Below are 24,538 nucleotides of genomic sequence, written 5' to 3'. Positions count from 1 at the left end.
GCTAAAAATTGGCAAAATGATGGTATTTAGTTTCTCCATGACAAACTAATACTACAGTTCTCCTAGCCGCATGATACTATTTTCTCCATGAAAATATAGTACGTATGCAAAATATGAATCAACACATCATTTCAAAAGATTCACTACCATTTTTTCACCATTTCAAGAGCAAAACATGAACATTATTTCACAAAGTAGCACCCAAAAATGGTGATTTGCTCAATTCTCCATCAAATCATGCAATTTTTGTCTCAAATTTCTCACAAACACACATGTATACATATACAAGTAAAATCATGGCAAGAATTTCAACATAAAGCTTCAAAATCAAAAACCCCCAAATTGATTTTTTAGGGTTTGTCATGAAATTGTTTACGTGAAGCAAATTCAAAGCAAAAATCAAAGGAAACTTACATGAATGTTTGTAGAGGGTCGAAAATGAGGAGAATATCGAGAAATTACAGCAAATTGGTGAGATCGAACTCCAAAATTCGAAAAAAAAAAATTCCGGCCACCAGCACGACTTTTGCGACACGGTCAACAACAACCGTGACACGGTGAAGCAGTCCCGTGTCACGGCGAGCTTCAAAGATGACGGAGCTCCGACGATTTAGGCGGCAGCTCCGGCGGACACAACAACAGCAGCAGCAAACAACAGCAACGAGGCAGCAGCAAAACGCGACAAAAGAAAAAAAAAAAAAAAAGAAAACAAAAATCAGAACAACCGTGTCACGGTTTCCGATTACCGTGTCACGGTGAGCTTTGACGGCCGGCGGTTAAACTTAAACGTGGCTCGGCAATTTTGGTAAGCAAGGAGCAAAAATGGAGAAATGAAGAGGAGATGTGAAATGGTGAAGTGTGAAAGCAAGTATGCGAATTTAAAGACAAAAAAGGACAAAAAAAGAAAAAGTGACCGTTGCTTTGACTGATTCAAACAGCGAAAAGAAAAAAAGAAAAAAAAGGGAGTCCCGTGACACGGGATTCTAGTCCCGTCTGACGGGAAGTCTTTCCCGTGTCACGGCCAATGGCTGACGTGGCACGGCAAAACTGCGCTTGGTCAGGGAATATTCTCGGCTTTTTGACTTGTTTGACTGATTTTCCGAGCTTATTGGGCGATTATTTTTCGCTACAGTTACGCGGAAAATCCCAACTGATATTTAAGGGGGACTAAAATTACCATTTTACCCCTAGCAAGCGTCAAAGCCTATTTTTCGGCATTTGCATTTAATATGGTCGGATAATCGGCTTAAAATTATGAATCATCTACAGCCCACGTTCGGGGATAATCGAACCACCATTCACTTACTAATTTCAGCAATCATCGGCTTTCCTCAGGCTTGGAAAGCGTTATCGGTGGATTTTTCTTCAAGTATAGAAAACCACCAAGTCGGCTTTCCTCAGGTTTGGAAAGCGTTATCGGTGGATTCTTCTTCAAGTATAGAAAACCGCCAAGTCGGCTTTCCTCAGGCGTGGAAAGCATCATCAGTGGATTTTTCTTCAAGTATAGAAAACCACAAAATTCCTTTGTCGGCTTTCCTCAAGCATGGAAGGCATTATCGGTGGAATTCTTCAAGCATAGATTGACACCAAATTTGTTCGTCGACTTTCCTCAGGCATGGAAGGTATTATCCGGCAGCTTTCTTCAGGCTTAGAAAGCTGCCAAACTCTTCAGTCGGCTTTCCTCAAGCATGGAAAGCGTTTCAACAAATGTCACTCGGTAGATTCCTTCAAGCTTAGGAAGCTGCCAAATTCGTTTGTCACCGATACACTGGTGCCAGATACGTATTCTATCCCGTTATTCTTTCATCTGTGGAATTAACATTTTTTGCAGGTATCGGCGTATACAGAGTGATTTAGGATCGCAGAACGTCTTAAATCATTCTCCGTCCCTATCGACTACTTTGACTATCGTTTTCGAAACTAGCATTTCTACAAACTCAGTCAAAGTGGGGGCTTCTGTAGACACCTAAAAATGTCTCCCCAAAACCAAACCCGATGATGAACAACCTTTCACCGCCATTATTGGTCGGGTTGAGTATTTAATTTTTGGAGTGCTTAAATCCATATTTCCATTTCATAAACCAACCCAATTCCTAGCCCATTTCCCCAAACCATAACTCATTTTCCTCTTTTCGTGCCTTTAAACCCAAAATAATTCATTTCGTGTCCTTTAAAATCATTCATTTCGTGTCCTTTTTATAAAAACGTTTAATCCAGTTTGTTTTGGTCCATAATATGGGTCCAATGACTAAATTTTTGGATGGGGATTTAAAAGAGCTTTCCAACGATATATTATAAGCCCAAATCCGAGTTATAACGAATAAGTTATGGCCAAAATATTAAACTAGCCCAAACCGAACCTAAGCCCACCTTACCTACGACCCAATGATCATGTGGAGGGTCCAAATTATTTAATCCCATTCCTAAACCAATTAGGATTAATTGGAAGCTTATATAAGTTTCTAAAAGATCTTAATTATCAGTTTTGAAAAGATAAGATTAAAGAGTTTGAAATTGAATAAAACTTTTCTTTTTGAAAATCCTTTTTCTATCCGAATTGAAAGACGTTCAAAGATAGAAAGATATTATTCTTGTGACTCATATTTTTTATCCAAATTTTATATGGTTGTATAGCTCTTGAAATTATCTTTCCAATGATATATTATAATATCAATTCCGAGCTATAACGGAAAAGATATGAATAAAATGTCAAACTCTATCCAAAACTGACACCGTCTTACTATTTCGGCTATATCTTTTGTTCTACAACATATTTTAATCTGATTTTAATTGGGTTAGAAAGTAGACTTCAATATATTTCCAACGATATCTTATTTATCTTATTCCAATTTCTGGATCAAAAGATATGATAAAAACAAAAATCGCAAAAACTGCTGTCTATCGCAAGAGTTTTATCCGATTCGAATTCTTATCTTTTCTTGATTCTTCGACCCTTTTTTTTCTCTATAAATAGAGGTCATATCACCCCTTTTTCAATCATCAACAAGCTTGATCATCAAATAATTCTCTTCTCCCTCTTTAGCCTAAACACTAGCCACCCTATTCTCTCACCATTCTTCCCTTAAGCACTCCAAGGAGTCCATACAATACCCGAAGTTCTTTACTTTAACCAAGGCGTGAAAGTTATAATTAACTGAGGGTTTGGACCAAATTAAATCTACATTTATTTAATTTAATTTTAATTTGATTTTAATTTGATTTATATTTTTATTGAAGTTACTAACAGTTTATTCATGATGTAGCAATTTAAAGGAAGGCGCGGAATGTGAGTAATTAATTATTTTAATTACTCTTATTTTATTTTTATATTGCTAGCATCATGATTAGGCTATTTTATATTTAATTTGACTAACGCTATTATTGTTGAATTGCTTCCAATATTAATGTTTATTCTATTATTTTTATGATCACCATATTGCATGTTAAAGGGAATATGTAATTGAAAATCACACCTAATAAGATAATTTGGACAACCGATTTAGGTTCCTTTATAATCTTATTGTTTAATCAAGTGATCACTAATATTTTAGAATAATATGTTGCATTAATATTCAACCAATTTAACTAAATAATAGTTTGGAGCGAATTGAATATTTTGTTTGCATGTCTTTGAGATCACAGTAATGCTTTTCAATATAAGAATCGAGTAGAGGCCAATACGGGCGAATGTGACTCCATGACTCACTTCGTACCATCATCCCCGATCCTCCTTTCGTGGTTCCGAACCATATGGAGTTAGTAATCTCATGGATTATGAATGGGGTGTAACCTTCACGGGTCAATCGTTGTTGCCTATCGTTGTCCCTTAATCGTGGTTGCCTTAAATGATCCGTGAACGGTTTACAAGTTCCTTAAAAACTTGTTGGCGGCTCCCTACTTTATTTGTCCCTAATCGTTGTCCCTAATCGTAATGTCAATTCCCACTTCCTATGAGTGTCAAGCATATTCACAACATGCTTTAACGTAGGCGCACTTCGAGCGACGCCTACAATTTGGCGACTCCACTGGGGAGGATTCTTAATTATTTATCGATTTGAGTGATCGGTATTTAATTAAGATGAGTGGATGAGACTTGAAAGATTCTTGAAAAAATATTCCTGTGATTAATTTGGCATTTTTGCATCTGCATAGACGTTTTAACGTCGCATTCAGGTCTGTCCCGTAGGAAAAATTGGATAACTTGGTTGCGCGCGAAGGAAAACAGGGCACCAGTCAGATTTTCTGACTGCTGTGTCACGGCAGAGTCTGCCGTGTCACGGTACAGTGTACCGTGACACGGGAATTTTTGTCGTGTCACGGCAGTCCTAAATCAGTCCGGTGGCTTATTTTCTTTTCTCACAGTCGACTTCCTTCGATTTTTCTGAAAAAACGTATGTGTTCTACATGCGTCTTAGCCCCGGGGGATTTAAGCTCTATCGACCCAAAAACGCTCATGGCAATAAGGGTTCATCCGAGTCATTAAATCCACCCAAACCATGGAGTCGAGTTCGATTTCATCACGAAACGCGGAGCTGCCCGTTGGCATACACCCTCAAGGGAGGCTGCCTTGCTAACGCGTCCAAACTCTTAACCATGGTACCCTTTTGACACCCAAAGCTTGACCAATAGTTGAACATAGATCTTGACTTTAGGTTGCGAACTTTTTTTTACATCATCGTGCCTAAATGCTATGTGGTTGTTTGGTGCTAACCCTCATGTGTTTGCTCTTTTGTTTAACCCATGACCGAGGGTTTTTTTTCTCACATAGTAATTAGTACGGACTTAAAATCGATTAAAATCTGAAAAAAAATCACAAAACTGACCTGGAACTGCGCACCGTGTCACGGCATGTTCTGCCGTGTCACGGTGAACAGTGCCGTGACACGGGAAAGTCTACCGTCTGACGGTAGACTGCACCGTGTCACGACAGTCTGCACCGTGACACGGTGCCCAGGTTAGTGTCCTGTCAGTCTTTTTTCTCGATTTTTGTGTCCAGTATTGAGTCGTGTCTAGCTATACGGTCAAAATACGCGTCTATAACCTCACCTAATCACTCACATGTTATGTCCACACACTTTTTTTTTTAGTCGTGCACCACTCTTGACCGTATTTTAGGGAAGTCTCGTTTTTTGTGTCGTTTTTTTTTTCGGAGTAATTCGGATGGTATCCTCCCATGTTTTTCTTTTTTTTTAAAAAAAAAAATAATAATAATAAGTAGAGCTTCAAATTTTTTCTTTTTTAATCCGGATAGGTTAAGGTTAAGTTTGGTCATTAAAGGTGTGTTTGTTTCGGTGTCACAGCGCTTGGGCAAGAAGCAAGGGTAGATTGTTACGGTTCGAGTCCATACCTCAACAACCTCTTATACCAAAGAGGCGTACAAGGAAACCACCTCAGTCATCTCCACAAGATCCGTCTCCAGTCTACTTTCAACCAATGGCCACTAAGGAAGACATCGAGAATCTCAACAGGACAATCGAAAGATTGTCTGACATGATGCAGACACTCACTACTAGAGTCAGCACTGTAGAGCAAGACAAGCAAAACAGTGTCACTACTGCTGTGATGGACAAGATCAAGGAACAAATGAGCAAGATTTCCGAAGAGTTCACTTATGTGGAACAGCCTATCACCTCCTCGTCTATAAGAGAGAAGCTTCCTGAGAAGTTTTCCACTGCTGATATTCCCAAGTTCAAGCCTACTGATAATCCACTTTTCCATTTGAAGGCTTTTTCTGCAACTATGGCTCTTAAGGGAGTAGATGTGACACTCTTCCCTACGGTGTTTCCTCTTTCCTTAGAGCATGTCTGTCAACAGTGGTTCTATTCTCTGGAATCCAAGCATGTCGCGACCTGGGAAGATGTTGCTGAAAGCTTTATGAACCGGTACAAGTGTAACATCCAGGCCAAGACTTCTGAACGTGAACTCTCCATTCTCAAACAGAAAGAGAATGAAGGCTTCACCACTTACTTAAGCAGGTGGAGAGAAACAGTTGCGCTCTTGGTGGATCCGCCCAAGGAGAAAGAAATGGTTCGCTTGTTCATTGCCAATCTGACTCATAAGTACAAGCAACACTTGAAGTTTCTGCCTTTAAGTACCTTTGAAGCTGTATACGATATTGGAATCAATATCGAAGATGAACTGATGAAGTCTGTTGGTAGCAACAATAACAACAGCACTTGGAAAAACAAGAAGAACGACACTCCTTCTTCTTCGTCTTCTAAGCCCAATAATGCTACCAACAATATCAACATCAATGATGTGCTGGCCCTTAATGCTCCTCCTTAAAGATTCCAAAGGCAAAGGAGGGTTTATACGCCTTTGGGAATGACTTATGATGCTGCTTATGACCGTTTGCACGGTCAGGGACTAATTATGCCAATCGGACCATTTCCAGAACCTCGACCTGAGAATAGGACCGCTAGCTATGACCTCCTATGCCAAAGGAAGATAGACCAATTCCTGATCTAGATTCCTCTATACCAAACGCTAATCCTGCTAGCCCTGCAGGGCTACAAATAGATACTAACCCTACTAATGTTTCTGTGCAGGGTAAATCGCAGGATAAGGGAGGAGATATGCAGAGCCCGGTTATCAAACTTCCATTCCCTAATAGACAGTTGAAAAGTAAGTTTGATAAACAATTCGGTAAGTTTTTAGAGGTTGTGAAAAACCTGCAGGTAACAGTTCCTTTTACTGACTTAATCACTCAAGTTCCTGCTTACGCTAAATTCATGAAAGACATTCTGACTAGGAAAAGGGCCTTTAATGAAGTAGAAACTGTAGCTTTCACAGAGGAGTGTAGCGCTTTATTGCAAAACAAATCCCCTCCTAAATTAAAGGATCCCGGTAGTTTTTCTATCCCTTGTCACATTGGGAATGTTTTTATTGATAAAGCTTTGTGTGATTTGGGTGCTAGTGTCAGTGTCATGCCATCGTCTGTCTGCGCTAAACTTAATATGGGAGAATTAAAAGTTACTAATATAACTTTGCAAATGGCAGATCGTTCGGTAAAATACCCCTTAGGTATTTTAGAGGTATTTTAGAGGACGTACCTGTCAGAGTTGGTAAATTTTTTATTCCAGTTGATTTTGTTGTTTTAGACATGGCAGAGGACACACAAATACCCATTATATTGGGTAGGTCTTTCCTCCATACTGCAGGAGCGATTATTGATGTTAAAAATGGTAAACTAACCCTTTCTGTAGGTGACGATAATGTTACTTTCAATTTAGGGAAGGTTTTGAAAGGGCTTATGTTAGAGGAAAATTGTTGCTACATTGATATAATTGATATAATGGATGATATTTGTGATGATAGCTTGCCACAGGTTCTTGCGAAGGATCCCTTAGAGGAAGTTCTCTGCGGGAATTTATCTAGCGACAATGCAAGTGTTTGGGGTATTGAGGTATAACATATTGAAAAAGCTCTTTCCTTAGAAGAGTTAAGCCCCAAGGAAACAATGAAGGTAGTAAATTTAGTTCAGGAATCAAAACCTGCAGAGGTCAAGAAACCTGAGCTAAAACCTCTCCCTTCTCATTTAAAATATGTTTTTCTGGATGAACAGGAACTACACCCCGTGATCATCAGTACTGCACTTACTGACCTACAATCTTCCCAACTTCTAGGGGTTCTCAAAACCCATAAGAAGGCTATAGGGTACAGTATTGATGATCTCAAGGGTATTAGCCCTGACTTTTGTATGCACAGGATACATCTAGAGGAAAATTACAAGCCCTGCATTCAACCCCAACGAAGATTAAATCCCAACATGCAGGAAGTAGTCAAGAAGGAGGTGATGAAATTACTTGATGCAGGTATTATCTATCCTATTTCTGACTCCAAGTGGGTAATCCTGTGCAGGTAGTGCCAAAGAAGGGTGGGATGACTGTGATAACAAATGAAAAGAATGAATTAATTCCCACTAGAACTGTAACAGGGTGGCGTATGTGTATAGACTATCGTAGATTAAATATCGCCACTAAAAAGGATCACTTCCCTCTTCCCTTTATAGATCAAATGCTTGAGAGGTTAGCCAATCATAAATTCTTTTGCTATTTGGATGGGTATTCGGGATTTTTCCAAATTCCGATTCACCCTGAAGATCAGGAAAAGACTACTTTTACATGCCCTTATGGCACTTTTGCATATCGTAGAATGCCCTTTGGTTTATGTAATGCACCCGCTACCTTTCAACGTTGTATGATGAGCATTTTTTCTGATTTCATAGAGTCTATTATGGAGGTCTTTATGGATGATTTTAGCGTATATGGTTCTTCATTTGATTCATGATTAATTAATCTCGCTAAAATTTTGAAAAGATGTGAAGAGTGCAACTTAGTCCTTAATTGGGAAAAATGTCACTTTATGGTGACAGAGGGAGTAGTCCTAAGTCATATTGTATCTGATAAGGGCATACAAGTAGACAAAGCTAAAACATCAGTGATTGAGCAATTACCTCCCCCAGCTAATGTTAAGGGAGTTAGAAGTTTATTGGGTCATGCGGGGTTTTATCGCCGCTTTATCAAAGATTTTTCTAAAATTGCTAAACCACTGACACAGCTTTTGCTCAAGGATTCCCCATTTATTTTTACTGACGAGTGTCTTGAGGATTTTAACTGGATTAAGCAGGCTTTGATATCGGCACCCATCATATGTGCTCCCGATTGGAACCTTCCTTTCGAGATCATGTGTGATGCAAGTGACTTTGCGCTAGGAGCCGTGCTCGGACAGAGGAAGGACAAGGTTTTGCATGCTATTTATTATGCTAGCAAAACTTTGGATGAAGCCCAAGTCAACTATGCCACTACGGAAAAGGAGTTTCTTGCTGTTATTTATGCTTTAGAAAAATTTAGATCATATCTTGTTGGTTCTAAAGTTATTGTTTTTACTGATCATGCAGCATTGAAATATTTGATAGCTAAGGCGGAATCAAAGCCAAGGCTACTCTGGTGGGTTCTCTTGCTCAAAGATTTCAACATAGAAATAAAAGATAAAAAGGGAGCAGAGAACATAGAGGCAGACCACTTGTCATGTATCAGGTATGATGAGGGTAAGGATTCTCTACCTATAGATGATTCTTTCCCTGATGACAATGACAGGGTAAAGTCGTATCCCCTAATAAAAAATAATTACCTAAATCACTAACTAAGGTAGATAGGGAAGTAGGGTCGATCTCCACAGGGAAACTAGTCTTTTTACTCCTAATTTATTATTATAATCTAAACTATTTAAGTAACCAATATTTAAAGTTGAATAAGAAACTAAACTACAAAGAGTAGGAATAGGGAGAAAATAATATATAAAAGGATCTAGGGCATAGGTTCACCAATAAATAATACTCCAGGGTAAAAAAGGGTAATCAATCATTGACATGGCATAGATAACATGATTAACAGGCTCTCGCAATTTATTAATCAACATAGATCTAACAGGCTCTCGCAATTTACTAGATCTAAGTTCTTATTAAAAATAGCCTTTAATATCAAATTAACATCTGCTCGATTCATCAATTTAATATTGCTATACTTTTACAAGCCGCAATTGTAAAACATTAAAACAATCCAATAAGAAATTATCATGCAATACCAATAATCAATAATAGTCAATCATCAATGCATCAATTAACCAGATTGTAAAGGGCTCTCGCTACGTATTACAATCACACAATTAATTTACCGGTATTAAATCTCATCTCTAGAATCTTGACTTAACCATTTATAAATTAACTTGCCTATTGAAACTAGACCTAAACATTAATTCTCATCTCTCGATTCTTGAATCAATATTGTCAAACTCATGCATAAAAGATAGGCCTAATCTAGTCACAGAGCATTAAATCAATCAATAGGAAATTAATCTAGCATTGATAATCAACAACAATAATTTACCCCTTCATATTATTTATTAGATCCCCATAAACCCTAGAAATTAAACTACTCACACATATTGAAAACTAAACTAATCAAGGTAATAAAATAAATCATGATGAAAGGAATAAAATAAATAACTAAGATTAAGGGAAGAGAAATCGTTACCAAATTAAATCTGGAATTAATGAAAGAAATAAGAACAAAGGTTTAGAGAGATTAAGAGAGAGAGAACTAAGTATAGAGAGAAAATCTCAGAAAGAAGATCCTAAAATCGTATTACATAGGAGTATTTATACTCCGTACAAAAATCCTAAGCTAAAACAAATTAAAACTACGTTAATCATCTACTAAGAAAACACGCGCCCGATCGGGCGAGGCACCGCCCGATCGGGCGCGCCTTTTTTGTCCTTCATACTGATCTCACGCCCGGTCGGGCGCGTCACCGGGCGCCAGGCTTAGCTTCTCCCGCCCGGCCGGGCGCGCCTCCGGGCGCCAGCCTCTTTGGCCGGGCGGCTCATTTGGGCCAATATTTGGACTTCGATTGGGCTCCAATTTTTCGGGCCAATCTGGGTTTCCTCTTTGGGTCTTGAATACTCGGTCCAAATGCCCCAGTATCACCTATACCGAGCCCTTAATCACCAGTTCGATGGCTCTAACCGGCCCTGGGCTATAAATTCTGGTCGTGCTTCTCCAATGCTCGTGATTGCTCCAAAATATCTCGGGAAAATACTCCAAAAGCATAAATCCCTGCAAAAGTCAACCAAATCTACGAAAACACTGGAAAACACCAATTAGTAATAAAAGTGGCTCTAAAGAGCCAAAAACACTACTAATTACGACCAAGGGACAGGGGTAAAATAATATATAAAATGGACACATCAAACTCCCCCAAGCCAAACCTTTGCTTGTCCCTAAGCAAAGATCTCATCAATGAATCAATAAATATGCTTCACCCCAAAAGTAAAAATCAAGCACCAACGATCCAGGGTAAATCAAATAAACATGCTTCAGAGTCAACCAATCAAATCCATCCAATTACCTTTCTTCCCTAACAATTGTCAAACAGAGCAAACCACAAGAGCATATAGAATTCAAGACTAGTGCTCACACACTCAACTCTCATTTATGTGGCGAGTAAAAGATGTACTCGATCGTTCTCCAACCACCCCTTTAATGTGAACAATGCCCTCCCAACTCACACTCTCGTGTGTATAAAACAATGAACGCTCAATCCTACTAGTCGACTCGAAATATGCCAAATCATAACTTGCATTGAGAAACAACACTTTCACATTCATACAATTCTATGCACAAAGGTCGGAAGGTCTTTAAAGCTTGTAATGTAAGGCTAGGGTAAAGGGTAAGATAAATTTGGGAATAAGTGAGAGAAAAGCTATGCTTAAAGGAGCCATATCCTAATAAAACCCATGATCAAAATAAATAATGATCACACATCTCCTGCATAACCAACTCTAACATCAACCAAATATACTCCAATCATAATAAATAAACCCAACACTTAAAATTTCACTCATAAGATATAATAATGAAGAAGTAGAGTGAATAAACAAACTTTATTTTCCAAACCTCAATTACCTTTCATTGAGGCTCAATTTTTTTTTCTTTTGATCAACCTCCATCTAGAACATTTGAACATTTTTTTTCTTTTGAAGTTCACTTATTTTTTTTCACATTTTTTTATTTGAACTTCTCTTTTTTTTTCTCATAATATCATGCTTTATTCTTTCCAAGAAAATATAACTCTCAAACTCATCAAAAATAAACATGAATAATCAACAAAACAACTTCTCAGAAACCCACCCAAATTGTGCAAATAAATAGCACACTACAAACTCCCTCACCTCACTCACTAATAGCTCCCCCAAGCCAAGCTTGGGACTAGTAACCAATGGGGCAAAATAGGCTTGTAATGTGGCTAATAAACAACAAAAAGGTCAAGGCAACAACATGGGTAGCAAGAAGGGAACAAATGTATCTACAATATCTGGAGGCTACCTAAAAGAACAAATGCCTTCGTCCTCCACAATGTGCATAATAATGAATCATATAAACATTACTTATAGTTGTAAACCAATACTCAAATTTATTGACATACCAGGAAATATGGAACTATCACACATTCCTTACCAAATCAACTAGTCAAGCACTATATTCACAAGTAGTTGGACAAAATTGACGCATGTTAAGGTTTCAAGGAAATCAAACATCAAATCATGATCAACTAATCCACAATGCCTATCATCAAATACCAAGAATCAAAAACAAATTTTCTCAAGTATGGGGCACAGGGAAGCATGATTTATAATTCATTGGAACGTATTTTTGAATTTTTTTTATTTTCCAATTTTTTTGTATTTTTATATAAAAGAAAGCAATAAAACTAGCCTAGAAAGCAAGAAATCTAACCTAAAAAAAACACACCAAAAATAAAAGAAAAGAGAAAACCAAACCAAAATATCCCCCAAGCCAGAATCAGACAATGTCCTCATTGGCTCGAACACTAGCCCAGCATAGCTAGTCCTCATCATCCTCGTCCATCGAGCCGAAGCCCGCACCTCCACTGCCACCTGCACCACCTGCACCAGAAGAGCTACCACCAAAATAGTCAGCGTGAAAACTCCCCCCCCCCCGCCGGTCCCTCGAAAGGAATGTCCTGCCCGTACCCGAAAAAGGAAGAATAGTCAGAGTAAATCCCACGGGCAGTGGGATCCCTATCGTATCCCTGGGGTGGAGGCTGAAACCAGTCAGGGTGAATAGCGTCGTCGAGAATGTTGCCCCGACGAGCATAATCATCGTACATAGGGTAGAGAGCTCTACCCTGGTTCCTCTCTAGGTACCCTAACCTCTGGTCAATGGAGCCTACCATCCTCCTAAGGTCAGTCTGTGAATGCTCAATACGTCCTAGGGCCTGACCTATACTCTGAAAATCCCAAACTGGGTCAGAGTCAACATGAGGGACGGAATAGGACATACGAGGTGGAGAGAAAGCCACCTCGGGCTGAGGCTGGGGTGGTGTAACTGGTGGTGGTGGTGCCTGCCCCCTAGCGTTGGAAAATAAAACATCATAGGTGTAAGAAAGTTGCCCTGGGGGAAAGGCGGTCAAGTCTGGACTGGGAAGGGGAAAAATGGGCAAAGGTTGCTCGTTCCCAGTTCGTATACACTAAAAGGGTGTATGTTCGCTATCCGGTCTAACCCACCCCACATCCTCAAAATACCTAGCAGTCATGTAGGTATCCGGTCCACAGTTAGTTAGCTGGTGGGGTCCGTCTACTACAAAACCGGCCTTTTTCACCGCTAGTCGAGTGATAAGGCCACCTAAACGGATAGGGGACTTGGAAGTGGTGCTGGCTGTGGCATGCCGACTCAGGTGGTGAACTATAAACCTGCCTATGTTCAATTTCCCGAACCCGTATACATAGTGTCCTATTATAGCTAGTTCGTTGGTTTGAGCGTTATGAGGCTCGGCCCTACCCAAAAAACACAATCCCGCAAATCTTTGCCAGATTTTCGGGACAGGGTGGTGAATGGGTTTGGTACTAGCATGTTGGGGGTCGGGGGCAGGCAAACCAGTCAAAGCATAATATAAATCACCCATTTTATAATCTGCATGCCACTGATGAGATAATTCAGAATTTAATTCAAAAATTTTACAAAATTCAACAAAAGTTAAACTAATATTTCTATTATTTAACCTGAAAAATAAATTAGGCCCATTCCTACTACTAACAACATGAAAAGTGGACAGGAATTCACATGTAAGTTCTCGGTATGTAGGATAATGCATGTCAACAAATTTTCTCATGCCAATATCATTCAAAAATCGTTTAACAAAATCGTACAAACCATATGATTCTAAGGTAGGGCGGTGTAACCACCGAGAAGGAATTACCTCACGACCGACCAAATGCTCCAATCGTTCTTTTTGTTCCCGGCTCACGATCCGGATCGTCGGCCAATACGGGAGATGCAAGTCTAGGTCGTACTCCTCCCTCGAACTGGAGCTCCTACCAAAAATGGATCTTGCCCTCTTTGAAGCCATGTAGAAAAATGGGTCGAAAATTTATTGAATTAAAACTGAAAAATTTTTGTATGAGAGTGAAGAGGATGAAAAGGGGATCACGAATATGTAAAAAGTTTTGAATTTGGATTGGTAATGGAGGAGAAATCTTAGAGAGAAGTTAGAGAAAATTTGAGTTTTAGAGAGAGAAAGTAATGGAGGAAAGAAGAAATGAAGAAAGAAAGAAGAAGAGAAGGAAGAAGAAGACGCGGAAATTATTCACGCCCGGTCGGGCAGTGGGTCGCCCGGTCGGGCGATCTTCAACATTTAGAACATAGTTCTCGCACCCGATCGGGCGGCTTTCGCCCGGTCGGGCGATCTGATTCGCTAATATTTCGTTACCTCTCGCGCCCGGTCGGGCGCCACTCGCCCGATCGGGCGATCTGACTAACAATTTCCGCCTTACTCTCGCGCCCGGTCGAGCGCCAGTCGCCCGATCGGGCGAATTTTAGGCCAAAAAATCCTTCCCTTCTCTCGCCCGGTCGGGCGAGGCTTGCCCGGTCGGGCGGACAAATTAGTCCGTATACGACGAAATTCGCGCCTGGTCGGGCGTCACTCGCCCGGTCGGGCGAAATTACTTATTTTCAGATCCTTGCTCTCGAGCCCGATCGGGCAAGATTCGCCCGGTCAGGCCCGAGACTAAATCGGATATTGTTGATTGTCTTCTTTTCTCCAAAAATTGGCTAACTCTTTTCCTTCAAACCTGTACACACACTCATAAAACTCGTTAAATTCCCTCATCTCTCCTCTCGTAAGAAAAAGAAAAAGGAAGAACTAGACTAAAAAGCATTAAAAATACGGGTTGCCTCCCGCAAAGCGCTGGTTTATCTAGGTCCCGCACGACCTTCTTACCAAGTACAATTTCTAGGATCCTTGGCCTAACGCTTTATCGGGTGGTTTCTCACCCGGTCTAGCGATGTTTAGGCTGCGATGCGGCTTCCTGACATAACCTGTGGGACGCCAAGTCACCTTATCGGGGTGGATCCTCCTTGACTTGGACTGGGGGTTCTTCAACGCTACGCACTAAAAACCCTTCTTCGATCGAATGTTGCTTCAAATTGTCATTGCGTTCAACACTTGCAACTCGATCTGGCGGAACACTTACCGTAGGCTCGATTCGCACAACTTGCTCGATCGGTTCCACTTGTTCATCCTCGAAACCAAGACCAACATTGTAGAGTTCTCTTTCTATTGCATCGACTTCCTTCTGCCATTTGTCTATCTCATCTGAAAAGGATGCAACACAAGATACCGCCTCCAAGGGATCTTTTTCAAGAGCTTGGGGCTTGTTAGAATAATTTACAACCACATTAACACTGAAGCATTTCTCCTCAGTCATGGAGCTTTTGGGAGCATTATTCAGATTAAAAACCACTTTATCATCCCCTACTGATAGTGTTATCTTACCACTTCTTACATCTATGACTGCTCTTGCAGTGTTAAGGAATGGTCTACCCAAAATAATTGGGGTTTGCATATCCTCAGCCATATCAAGAACAACAAAATCTACAGGTATATAAAATTTACCTACTCTAACGGGGACATCCTCTAAAACACCTAAGGGGTATTTGAAAGAACGGTCGGCCATTTGTAGAGTTATATTGGTAGCTTTTAATTTACCCATATTCAACTTAGAACACACATATAATGGCATGACGCTAACACTAGCACCCAAATCACATAATGCATTATCAATCAAGAGATTTCCAATATGACAAGGGATAGAAAAACTACCCGGATCTTTTAATTTAGGTGGAGACTTATTTTGAAGTACGGAACTACACTCTGCAGTGAAAGCTACTATCTCTACCTCACTAATAGACCTTTTTCTCGTCAAAATTTCTTTAATAAATTTTGCATATGAGGGGATTTGTGTGATCAATTCAGTAAAGGGAACTGTTACCTTCAAATCTTTAACCACCTCCAGGAACTTACCAAACTGCTTATCCAAGTTTGTTTTCAATTGACGATTGGGGAAAGGAAGTTTGATGATTGGCTTTTGAGCATTCTTATTCTTGTCTGGAGTAGCCACCTTCTCTGGAGTTTTACCCTGCAATGTAGAATTAGATATGTTAGTATTATCTTTTAGCCCTGCAGGGCTATCAACTACATTGTTTGGTTTAACGGAATCAAGATTAGCATTATTTAATAAAACAGGTTCATCAACTCTGGGCATAGAGGGCCCTTCATAGTTTGAACCACTCCTTAGAGTAATTGCAAATGCTTGATCCGTAGGCCTAGTCGGCTGTGCCGGCAGGGCTCCCTGTTGGCGTGCTTGTAGAGTAGCGGAGAGTTGCGCAATTTGATTATCTACAATTTTATTATGCGCTAGAATTTGATCAATTGCCGCATCCCTGCTCTCCATGTGCTTTTTCATATTGACCAACATTGCTCTAAGTTCCCCCAAGGAAGGGTTGGAAGATGAGGGGGGTTGTTGTGGTTGATTCTTCTGGCTAGCATTGGGGTGATAGTATTTCTGTTGCTGTTGCTGTGGCACATGTGGTTCTTGTGGTGGTGGATTTTGAACATTAGTGCTCCAGTAGGAAAGGTATGGATGATTCCGATACCCGGGATTGTAAGTGTTGGAGTATGGGTTATTCTGCCTATAAGCTTGGAAGGCATTAACTTGCTCCACGGAACTCCTGCAATCCTGCTCCCAATGACCTACAATACCACAATTTTCACAGAAAGCCTCATTAGAATTATTATTAATTGCATAAACATTAGCTACATTAGCAGTACTCAGATTATCTAATTTTTGGCAAATAGAGGTTAGTTGAGCTTGCAAAAAGGATACAGAGTCGACACTATGTTTCCCCTTGTTAGCAAATCCTCTGGGATTCCCGTATTGGGAATTGTGTATCGCCATGTCTTCAATAACCTGACCTGCATCATCAACATTAAGATTCATGAATCTCCCACTAGCTGCAGAGTCTAAAATTATTCTAGAAGAATTTCCAATGCCGTTATAAAAGGCTTGGATTAACTGCCATTGTGCTAAATTATGGTGAGGGCATTCTCTTTGTAGGTCCTTGAACCTCTCCCAAGCCTCATATAAGGACTCATCGGCTTCTTGGGCAAAGTTCTGAATCGCACTCCATAGTACTGCTGTTCTCTCTGCAGGATAATACTTGTTATAAAAATTCAAAACAAGAGTTTCCCAGTCAGTTATACCAAGTGTAGTTCTATTTAAGCCATTAAACCACAATTTAGCTTTTCCAGTTAAAGAGAAGGGAAAGAGAATCTCCCTGATTTGGTCTTGAGTAACCCCGGCTTGTCTGATGGTGTTGCAATATTGACAATAGTCGGCAATGTGAAGATTTGGGTCTTCACCCTTTGCTCCACTGAATTGCTTCCTCTCTATCATCGTTATAAATTGAGGTTTAATTTCAAATTGAACCCCATCAAGAGCCGGAGTAGGGGTGAGATGTGGAAAATCCGTAAGCTTTGGTTGTGAATAATCACTAAGCTTCTTTGGAGCCGCCATCTCTGATTCTGCGTCTGATGCTGTCTCTGAATTGCTAGAATCAGTTGGAGGATCGCGGTGATTATTGTTAGTATCACCAGAATCCGCCAGGATTTGCTTGTAGAAGTTTTTCTGTCTATGGAAGGAACGTTCGATCTCAGGATCGAATGGGATATAACCTGATCTGGAACACCTGGGCATAAACAAAAACTAGAAGCAAATATGAGATTTGTCTCAGAGAACTAACGCTCTCTGAGACAAAAGAGAAATAATCTAGACTACAAAAACAATTAGAAATAAAAATAAAACCGTCTCCCCGGCAACGGCGCCAAATTTTGACAGGGTAAAGTCGTATCCCCTAATCAAAAATAATTACATAAATCACTAACTAAGGTAGATAGGGAAGTAGGGTCGATCTCCACAGGGAAACTAGTCTTTTTACTCCCAATTTATTATTATAATCTAAACTATTTAAGTAACCAATATTTATAGTTGAATAAGAAACTAAACTAAAAAGAGTAGGAATAGGGAGAAACTAATATATAAAAGGATCTAGGGCATAGTTTCACCAATAAATAATACTCCAGGGTAAAACAGGGTAATCAATCATTGACATGGCATAGATAACATGATTAACAGGCTCTCGCAATTTATTAATCAACATAGATCTAACAGGCTCTCGCAATTTACTAGATCTAAGTTCTTATTGAAAATAGCCTTTAATATCAAATTAACATCTGCTCGATTCATCAATTTAATATTGCTATACTTTTACAAGCCGCAATTGTAAAACATTAAAACAATCCAATAAGAAATTATCATGCAATACCAATAATCAATAATAGTCAATCATCAATGCATCAGTTAACCAGATTGTAAAGGGCTCTCGCTACGTATTACAATCACACAATTAATTTACCGGTATTAAATCTCATCTCTCGAATCTTGACTTAACCATTTATAAATTAACTTGCCTATTGAAACTAGACCTAAACATTAATTCTCATCTCTCGATTCTTGAATCAATATTGTCAAACTCATGCATAAAAGATAGGCCTAATCTAGTCACAGAGCATTAAATTAATCAATAGGAAATTAATCTAGCATTGATAATCAACAACAATAATTTACCCCTTCATATTATTTATTAGATCCCCATAAACTCTAGAAATTAAACTACTCACACATATTAAAAACTAAACTAATCAAAGTAATAAAATAAATCATGATGAAAGGAATAGAAATCGTTACCAAAATAAATCTGGAATTAATGAAAGAATTAAGAACAAAAGTTTAGAGAGAGATTAAGAGAGAGAAAACTAAGTAGAGAGAGAAAGTCTAAGAGAGAAGATGATAAGTGAATTAATCGTCCTAAAAACGTACTTAAAACAAAACTAAAACAACTCCTAATTAGAAACTAATTGCTCGACAAAAGAGCCTTTCCAGAAACACGCGCCCGATCGGGCGCGCCTTTTTTCTCGCACTGCTCTTCTCACTGCCGCGCCCGATCGATCTAGCAGCTCACCCTATCGGGCGCGCCTTTGGCCACGCACCAGCACGCATCTTGATCACTCGAGCGCCTTGCCCAATCGAGCTAAGCTGCCTGATCGGGCCTTTGCTTCACCTCGAGGCTCGGAGCTTCGATTGGGCTTATTTCTTCGACCCAATCCGGATATCCACTTAGGGTCTTGATCACTCGGTCCATATACCTCGGTATCCCGATTACCGAGCCCTTAATCACCGGCTCTCACCGGTCTTGGGCTCCAAAAGTGGTCGTGTTTCTCCAATGCTCGTGATTGCTCCAAAATATCTCGGGAAAATACTCCAAAAGCATAAATCCCTGCAAAAGTCAACCAAATCTACGAAAACACTGGAAAACACCGATTAGTAATAAAAGTGGCTCTAAAGAGCCAAAAATACTACTAATTATGACCAAAGGACGGGGGTAAAATACCATATAAAATGGACACATCAAACTCCCCCAAGCCAAACCTTTGCTTGTCCCTAAGCAAAGATCTCATCAATGAATCAATAAATATGCTTCACCCCAAAATTACAAATCAAGCACACACGATCCAGGGTAAATCAAATAAACATGCTTCAAAGTCAATCAATCAAATCCATCCAATTACCTTTCCTCCCTAACAATTGTCAAATAGAGCAAACCACAAGAGCATATAGAATTCAAGACTAGTGCTCACACACTCGACTCTCATTTACGTGGCGAGTAAAGAATGTACTCGATCGCTCTCCATCCAACCCCTTTATGTGAACAATGCCCTCCCAACTCACACTCTCGTGTGTATAAAAACAACATACGCTCAATCCTACTAGTCGACTCGGAATATGTCAAATCATAACTTGCATTGATAAGCAACACTTTCACATTCATACAATTCTATGCACAAAGGTCGGAAGGTCTTTAAAGCTTGTAATGTAAGGCTAGGAAAAAGGTTAGGATAAATTTGGGAATAAGTGAGAGAAAATCTATGCTTAAAGGAGCCATATCCTAATAAACCCCATGATCAAAATAATGATGATCATACACATCTCCAACATAACCAACTCCACCACAACCAAATAAACTCCAATCATAATAAATAATCCCAACACTTACAATTTCACTCATAAGATATAATAATGGAGTAATAGAGTGAATAAACAAACTTTATTTTCCAAACTTGAATTTTTTTCTCAATGAAGCTCTTTTTTTTCTTTGATCAACCTCCAAATAGAACATTTGAACATTTTTTTATCTTTCGAAGTTCACTTATTTTTCTTCACATTTTTTTTCTTTGAACTTCATTTTTTTTCTTTTTTCATAGTAACATGCTTTATTTTTTCAAGAAAATATAACTCTCATAATCATAAAAAATAAACATGAATAACAACAAAACAACCTCTCAAAAGCCCGCCCAAATTGTGCAAATAATAAATACACTACAAACTCCCTCGCCTCACTCACTAATAGCTCCCCCAAGCCAAGCTTGGGACTAGTAACCAATGGGGCAAAATAGGCTTGTAATGTGGCTAATAAACAACAAAAAGGTCAAGGCAACAACATGGGTAGCAAGAAGGGAACAAATGTATCTACAATGTCTGAAGGCTACCTAAAAGAACAAATGCCTTCGTCCTCCACAATGTGCATAATAATGAATCATATAAACATTACTAATAGTTGCAAACCAATACTCAAATTCATTGACATACCAGGAACTATGGAACTATCACACATTCCTTACCAAATCAACTAGTCAAGCACTATATTCACAAGTAGTTGGGCAAAATTGACGCAAATTAGGAATCAAGGCAATCAAACATCAAATCATGGTCAACTAATCCACAATGCCTATCATCAAATACCAAGAATCAACACAATTTTCTCAAGTAAGGGGCACAGGGAAGCATGATTTACAATTCATTGGAACGTATTTTTGGATTTTTTTTTTTTTTCAAATTTTTTTGTATTTTTATATATAAAGAAAGCAATAAAAACTACACTAGAAAAGCAAGAAATCTAACCTTGAAAGCAAGAAAATCTATACTATGAAAGCAAATAAAGAAAAAAAAGGAAGAGAATTTTCAAGTGAAAGAACACCCCACCAAGCCAAATCAAGCAATGCCCTCATTGACTTGGGAGAGTAGCCTACTCCTCATCCTCATCCATCCTCGAATAGCCCCCGCCATGGCTAGAACCGGCTCCTTCATGGCTAGAGCCACCACCACCATACTCCGAACCACCCGCAAAATAGTTAGGGTCTACATTCCCCCCAAGCCCACCAAAAGGAGCATCGGTCCCATATCCATGGACCGATGAATAGTCCACATAGGTACCGTAGGCACTTGGGTCCGTGTATCCCCCTTGGGGGTATTGGAACCAATCGGGGACAAGTGATTCGGGGGGAATAGCCCCCCGACGGGCATAATCATCATACATGGGGTATAAACCCCGCCCTAAGTTCCTCTCCACAACCCCAACCCTAGCATCTAGGGCTCCTACCCTAGTGTCCAAATTCCTAACCATACCCTCCATCCTCCCTTGCCCACTCTCTATCCGATCCAATTGGCTTCTAAAAGCCGAAAAGTCATATGGGGCGTTAGGGTCGATGTTGTAGTTGGTTGAGGAAGTGGGAATGTTATGTGTGTAGTGTTGGGGTGATGGTTGGTGGAAATGTTGTGGTGGTGAGGGAGGTGCTTGGTGGTGTGCTTGGGCCTCCCCTTGGTCTCCTAATTCAAAGGTATAAGAGGGAAGACCCTTCTCAAATTTGGTCAAGGCCGGATTAGGCAAGATGAAAGCGTTGTCTCTTCTACCCGACTCCCTATGAATCACCCACCAAGTCTCACCCCCTATCACATTTATCCAATTAAGGCCGCCTAAGTAGGGTGCGTCCATTAAGGTTGGTCCGTCTACCTTACCATCACCGCTAGGGGTCCAACTAAGGTATTTGACCGCTATGTGGGTTACTAACCCACCAAAGTAAATTGGGACCCTAGACCTACCCGATTCGGCCGCATTGGCCACCCTTTGGAAGTGTTGGGCCATCCTATGAACTATGTTAAGCTTGTCACTCCTAGGAATCATATATGACCCTAATAGTTCTAGTTCATCCCTCCTCACATTTGCCGGTTCATGCCTCCCAAAGATGGTAAGGCCAACAAACCGTTGCCAAAGTTTTGGCACGGGATGTTGAATCCAAGTGCCCATGGCATATTGGAGGTTCAAGTTAGGATTCCCCGTTAGAGCACGGTAGACAAAAGTAATGCTGTCTTGGGGTGGTTCAATTGGTCTATCGGCTTTCAAATCAAACAATTTTCCAAAATCTTTCAAAGACAATCTAATATCATTATTAAACAATCGAAATTGAACATGAGAGATTAAAGCATTTGATTTTATGACATTAAAACTAGAAAAGAATTCTAAAGTCAAATTTTAACGGCGCCAAATTTTGACAGGGTAAAGTCGTATCCCCTAATAAAAAATAATTACCTAAATCACTAACTAAGGTAGATAGGGAAGTAGGGTCGATCTCCACAGGGAAACTAGTCTTTTTACTCCTAATTTATTATTATAATCTAAACTATTTAAGTAACCAATATTTAAAGTTGAATAAGAAACTAAACTACAAAGAGTAGGAATAGGGAGAAAATAATATATAAAAGGATGTAGGGCATAGGTTCACCAATAAATAATACTCCAGGGTAAAACAGAGTAATCAATCATTGACATGGCATAGATAACATGATTAACAGGCTCTCGCAATTTATTAATCAACATAGATCTAACAGGCTCTCGCAATTTACTAGATCTAAGTTCTTATTGAAAATAGCCTTTAATATCAAATTAACATCTGCTCGATTCATCAATTTAATATTGCTATACTTTTACAAGCCGCAATTGTAAAACATTAAAACAATCCAATAAGAAATTATCATGCAATACCAATAATCAATAATAGTCAATCATCAATGCATCAATTAACCAGATTGTAAAGGGCTCTCGCTACGTATTACAATCACACAATTAATTTACCGGTATTAAATCTCATCTCTCGAATCTTGACTTAACCATTTATAAATTAACTTGCCTATTGAAACTAGACCTAAACATTAATTCTCATCTCTCGATTCTTGAATCAATATTGTCAAACTCATGCATAAAAGATAGGCCTAATCTAGTCACAGAGCATTAAATCAATCAATAGGAAATTAATCTAGCATTGATAATCAACAACAATAATTTACCCTTTCATATTATTTATTAGATCCCCATAAACCCTAGAAATTAAACTACTCACACATATTGAAAACTAAACTAATCAAGGTAATAAAATAAATCATGATGAAAGGAATAAAATAAATAACTAAGATTAAGGGAAGAGAAATCGTTACCAAATTAAATCTGGAATTAATGAAAGAAATAAGAACAAAGGTTTAGAGAGAGATTAAGAGAGAGAGAACTAAGTAGAGAGAGAAAATCTCATAAAGAAGATCCTAAAATCGTATTACATAGGAGTATTTATACTCCGTACAAAAATCCTAAGCTAAAACAAATTAAAACTACGTTAATCATCTACTAAGAAAACACGCGCCCGATCGGGCGAGGCACCGCCCAATCGGGCGCACCTTTTTTGTCCTTCATACTGATCTCGCGCCCGGCCGGGCGCGTCACCGGGCGCCAGGCTTAGCTTCTCCCGCCCGGCCGGGCACGCGCTCCGGGCGCCAGCCTCTTTGGCCGGGCGGCTCATTTGGGCCAATATTTGGACTTCGATTGGGCTCCAATTCTTCGGGCCAATCTGGGTTTCCTCTTTGGGTCTTGAATACTCGGTCCAAATGCCCCGGTATCACCTATACCGAGCCCTTAATCACCAGTTCGATGGCTCTAACCGGCCCTGGGCTATAAAGTCTGGTCGTGCTTCTCCAATGCTCGTGATTGCTCCAAAATATCTCGGGAAAATACTCCAAAAGCATAAATCCCTGCAAAAGTCAACCAAATCTGCGAAAACACTAGAAAACACCAATTAGTAATAAAAGTGGCTCTAAAGAGCCAAAAACACTACTAATTACGACCAAGGGACGGGGGTAAAATAATATATAAAATCGACACATCAGAAAACCTATATGCAGTTGTAGAGAAACACCCATGGTATGCAGATTTTGCTAATTATCTAGTGGGTGGTACTCTACCTCTTGACTTGTCCTACCAATAAAAAAAAGAAATTCCTTTCTGATCTTAAACATTAATTTTGGGATGATCCTTTTTTGTTTCGTGAGTGTGCAGATGGATTATTTCGCAGGTGTGTTCCCGAATGGGAAGTCCACGGTGTGCTTACTAGTTGTCACACCTCACCATATGGAGGACATCATGGCCCCACTAAAACGGTGGCCAAGATTAATGAGTCAGGTTTTTATTGGCCTACAATTTTTAAAGATGCTAACATGTTTGTGCAGGCTTGTGACTCTTGCCAGAGGACTGGCAACATCTCGCGGAGGCATGAGATGCCCCAAACATGAATTCTAGAAGTTGAGATTTTTGACGTTTGGGGTGTTGATTACATGGGACCGTTCCCTTCTTCAAAAGGGAACCGTTATATTCTTGTCGCCGTAGATTATGTATCCAAGTAGGTT

The 24,538-nt window shown here is 39.6% G+C and overlaps 1 long non-coding RNA gene and 1 other non-coding gene across 2 annotated transcripts in view; both read left to right on the top strand.

The window, feature by feature from the left end:
* Nucleotides 1-24,538, top strand: part of LOC145588574 (uncharacterized) — a 59,841-nt gene that overhangs the window by 27,681 nt on the left and 7,622 nt on the right. The window lies entirely within an intron of this gene.
* On the top strand, nt 16,947-17,053 carry LOC145607442 (small nucleolar RNA R71). The gene has a single exon (XR_014105563.1). It is a non-coding gene; the product is annotated as a small nucleolar RNA R71 (small nucleolar RNA).

This window comes from Chenopodium album, chromosome 2 (genome assembly GCF_948465745.1).
Source record: "Chenopodium album chromosome 2, dcCheAlbu1.1, whole genome shotgun sequence".
In the NCBI taxonomy this organism is placed as follows: Eukaryota; Viridiplantae; Streptophyta; class Magnoliopsida; order Caryophyllales; family Amaranthaceae; genus Chenopodium; species Chenopodium album.
This window is presented reverse-complemented; position numbering and strand designations above follow the sequence as displayed.